Below are 4,653 nucleotides of genomic sequence, written 5' to 3'. Positions count from 1 at the left end.
GACATTCTATTTTATACCCAAGAGAAGATGTTGAGTAGGCATTTATATATTCTATCTGAAGTTCCAGGCTGGAGATATGTAAATTTGGGAACTGTCATTGTATAGATATTATTTAAAGTCATCAGATTGGATGAGAACACCAAGAAAGTAGGTATCAGTTGAGCACTGAATTTTTGGATACTCCAACTTTAAGAGGTGAAGAAGGAGAAAAGAAACCTGAAAGGGAGACTAAGAATATGTCTTTCCATTTCACTTAGAGTAGAAACCAAAGTTCTCACAATGGCTTAAAGGAGCGCACATGATCTGACTCCTAGTTACCTCTTGACCTCATGTCCTACCGCATCTCTTTCCTTCTGTCCCTTAGCTCTGACTGCACAGGTGTGCTTGCCAGTTCTTGAACAGGCTAGACAGGCTCCCATCTCAGGGCTTTTGTTACTGGTTGTTCCTTCTGCAAGAAAGATGAGAGTAGGGTGTTTCAGTAGCCCAGTGAAGAAAGTGTTTTAAGTGGGAAGGGGTGAGCAACTGTTTCAAAAACTGGGTCAGGTAAGATGGGTCAGGTAAGATGAGGCCTAAGACTTGGCCATGGGCTTTAGTGACTGGAGGCAACTGATGATTTTAACAGTAGTTTCAGGGAAGTGATGGGGGTGGGATGGGGACTGACTAGAGTAAGTTTAACCCAGAATGGGCATTTTGGAATTAGAGACAGTAAGAACAGAAAACTTTCTATTGTAAAATAAAACACAGACAGAGAAAACCCCACAAAACAGATGTATTACTTAATGAGTTATTAAATGGTCCCTTTCAACCACAGCCACCCTTTCAACCACAATTCAGAACAAGAAATAGAACTTGCCAGCCACTCCAGGAGCCTTTCCATGTGTCACATCCCTATTTCAATCCCTCTATCCACCCTATCCTGATTTTTGCAATAATCACTCTCTTGTGTTTCATTGTGGCTTTATCACTCAAGTATGCATTTCTAGATACCAAACTCGAGCACATTTAAAAAATTCATGTCTTTTAATTCTCTTTTAATTTGCAGATTTCCTCACCATCTCAGTCCCAATGAATTAGTACATTTGGGCTCTGAGCATTTAGTATTAGTACATTTAGCTCTGATTTGCTAAAATCACCAAAATGAAACACAGAGTGCTTGTCCAGCAGCACATATACTAAAATTGGAATGATAACAGGAGATTAGCATGGCCCCTGTGCAATGAAGACACGCAAATTCGTGAAGCATTCCATATTTTCACGCAGCTCCCTGAGCATCGATCCTTTGCTGGTTATCACTGAGGAAAAGATACGTGTCAAGGCAACATGTATGGCATCTAAATTAAAGCTGTGGTTAAAAAAAAAAAAGAAACACAGAGAACTTATGTGCCTCCTGACAAAAAAATACACTGCCATCCTTAGTCTTGCAGACATGAATCTGATCAAAGCCTTTAGATCTAGTTGACAATTTGTAGGAAAATCTAAGAACAGAAGAACATATGTAACTGTACTATGGGTATTCTGTCAGTAAAATCTAGACTGTAGGAAACTACAGGTGAAAGCCCTGGATTCTTCGACAGATATATTGTATGCAAAGAAAGTGTTTATTTTATTCAGATGAGAGAAGTAGCAGCATGTTTATAAGCAGATGCTGATGATCAAGTAGAGAGGAAAAACCTAAAGATGCAGGTGAGATGGGAAGAATTGCTGGAGCCTTCCTCTTAAGTAAGCAAAGGAAGAAAGTATCAGGAGGAGGGGTTGGTTTAGCAAGGAGGACAATTATAGAAACGAAAGAGAAGGCAGACTCATGAATGTGGAAGTGGGTAGGAAACTGGATGGAGTGGTGGGAGTCTGGGATGTTCAAATGCTTCTCTCCTTGATGAAGGAGTAAGCAGTCCTCGGCTGAGATTGAAGATGGGGAAGAAGTGTGGAGGAGAATGTGTAACTTCTCTAGGAAATGACTTCATCTAGAAAAGGGGACGAGCAAATGGCTAGGGAAATACCAGAGGATTTTTTGGCAGCGTTCTTGTTTTCTTAAAGTTCACTCGGCATGGAATGGCATGGGTAGCTTAAAACCCTTGCTGACAGCAAAATTCTTTCAGCCTAACTGCTCTCAATATTTCTCACGTATCAAGTCCTCATCTAGTGCTGCCTCTGATTTGTCCTCTATTTCCACATTAGATCGCCACTGGTATTAAGTCATTCGTTTAATGTGTATTATTTGGGACTAGCTGTGATGGCTTTGCATAGTGTGAAATTAACTAAGCAGGAACAACATTTCTTAGAATTCCCTTCCCTGTATGGTTCCTGCTTGGTGTTAGTTGTAAATAAATCATGAGATCTGGAAGGTGGAATGAAGGAGTGGCCACCATTACTTGGAAGGTCGATGCAAGGCATCAGGCGCCGAGGCAGCTCATGCATGTTGTTACTGATTGGTGGACTCACCTTTATGGAATGGTGCAGCAGCAGGACCTGCAGCTCATCCAGAAGCCATCAGATATCCCTGTTTGTTTCTCAAAGTCTTGTGCCAAGTGTGTACACATCTCTATGATGACAGACACAGGCTTCTCCAGCTACACAGCCATGACATCAAGGTTCAAGGTAACGAGAGACAGTTGGGTTCCAGTTTGTCCTTATGGTTTCCAATGTGTTCTTAAGGTATCCGGTGTGTCCCTGCTTTCATCCTCGTCCAGCTTTCCTTCCTGACTGCTAGTCTGGCTGACCAATACTAACTTCAGATCCAACACCAGAAGTAGTATAGCAGACTGATCTGCCAACTCCTACAATTGCATAAACTCTATCCCTATAATAAATCCCTTATTGTATATCACTCATGGCAGTACTGCTTCTCTGATCAAATCCTGAATGATATGCTTGCTGGCTTTGCTTACTCTTGCAATTCAGCTTTCTTTACAGGGTACCAGTTCTGCTGGTCTCCAATATGGTTGTTTGAGTCCAAATGTTGAGGGTTCTCTATTGCAGCCAGCAAAATGTGGGAAATAGCTGCTCACCCCAGCCTTCTCATTCTGTGGCAACAAGAGGCCAGGGCCTTTGTCCCTGCAGATGTTCCTTTCCTTGTCTGAATCAAACTTGCAATTCCTAATATCAGAACAATGTGGTTGCCATGGCTGGGCCTGAGATGAGATGCTTTTTTATAAGAGCTAATCAGATTCTACACTAATGAGAGAAATATGAAGCTAATCAACACCACAGAAGGTCTCTAGGCTCAGGCCTATTAAACTTCATAAAAAATTAATGACTGAAAGAGCAGAGTCTTTTGTAAAGGGTCTCTTGTGGTTGGATAAGGGCCTTAAGCCCCATTCACCTCTCATTACACTGAATTAGCCTCACTTTCCAACCCAAAACATAATCCATCAAGTGGCATTTTCCACTGGGTGTTAGACAGTCAGTGTTTGAAAACACTTGTAAAATATTTATTACTTTTTCTCCTTTCCTTTCTCCCTTTACCACCTCCCCCCTTGCCTCTCAGTCAACCCCTCTTACCTCACTTACTTTGGCTTTTCCCATTTTAATTAAAGAGATTTGTACTCTTGAAGCCTCTGGAAAATGTCTTCAATGATTGTGGTTTGTACCTGCCCCTGGAGCTGCTTGGCAGGAAACTCCTAACCCTTTGCTCAAAGCATGCTCAGCATCTGCTTGCAGAAACCAAGGAGGGAGATGCAAGGATTTGGACCAACTGGGTTGAAAAATAATCCTAACACTCCCCATGCTGAACTCAGGTACACTTTTTTTTTTGCCTGAAAGTCCGCTGTAATCATTGAATAGATTCAGAATAACAAATATTTATCCACACGGCTGATGGCCGCAACTCCAATTAAATCCAAACGCCCACCTCTCTCTCCTGCTACCTTTGCCCCAAACTATAATCCACCTTAGTCGAGTTGTTGTTTAAGGTTAGAGAAACCCAACTCTATTATCTGCCCAGCAGGATATGACAAGCAGCACTTGGCTCTGGGAGTGCACAAGGAGGTAATTATACATAGTGGGATGGGGAGGGGGATTCTAATGTGGGCTCTAACTAGAAAATCTCCTATTAAAGCTACCCCTTTAAATGCTGAAATCTTTTCCACCTTAAAGGGACTCCTGTAAAAATGTCTCTGCTTTTGGGAGGCATCACACCTTAAGGGGTCATTAGGTAATGTGGTGTGGTGCTGTTACTAGAGTGCCAACTGAGGGCAAAGTCCCAGGGAGATGGGTCACAGTGTGGTAACCCAGTGAGGGAGGAGAGCGTTGGCCAGGAACAACTGGAATGTGTAGAAAGGGAATGATGTGAAAAAAAATGGAAGTGAATCAAAGAAAAATCTTGCACATTTTGGCTGGAAAGCCAACTCTGGTCCCATAGCTTCCTAAAGCCTCCTCCATTTATCCACCTCCCTCCTAACTCACCACCCTGCAGGCCACATCAGTGCACCAGGGTTGGCCACCACCCCTATACATTTTTGAATCTTGTTTCTTCTGGAGAGTCTAAACTTGGATGCAGCCCTGGGGATTCTTGTAAAACAAGCTATTAACAGGTCCATGCCGCATGTGCCACAAGAGGTGTGAAAAGGGGGCTCAGTCTCCTCGAGCAGAAGTTTTGTCAGGGAATTGCCTTGATTGGGGTGTTGGCTCATACTTCTTCTTTGCTGACATGAGCAG

The 4,653-nt window shown here is 42.7% G+C and overlaps 1 non-coding gene across 1 annotated transcript; it reads left to right on the top strand.

Annotated features, from left to right (window-relative positions):
- The first annotated feature begins 1,149 nt into the window (after positions 1-1,149).
- Positions 1,150-1,254, top strand: LOC119528284. The gene has a single exon (XR_005215602.1). It is a non-coding gene; the product is annotated as a U6 spliceosomal RNA (small nuclear RNA).
- Positions 1,255-4,653: the final 3,399 nt, after the last annotated feature.

This window comes from Choloepus didactylus, chromosome 2, assembly GCF_015220235.1.
Source record: "Choloepus didactylus isolate mChoDid1 chromosome 2, mChoDid1.pri, whole genome shotgun sequence".
NCBI lineage: Eukaryota > Metazoa > Chordata > Mammalia > Pilosa > Megalonychidae > Choloepus > Choloepus didactylus.
This window is presented reverse-complemented; position numbering and strand designations above follow the sequence as displayed.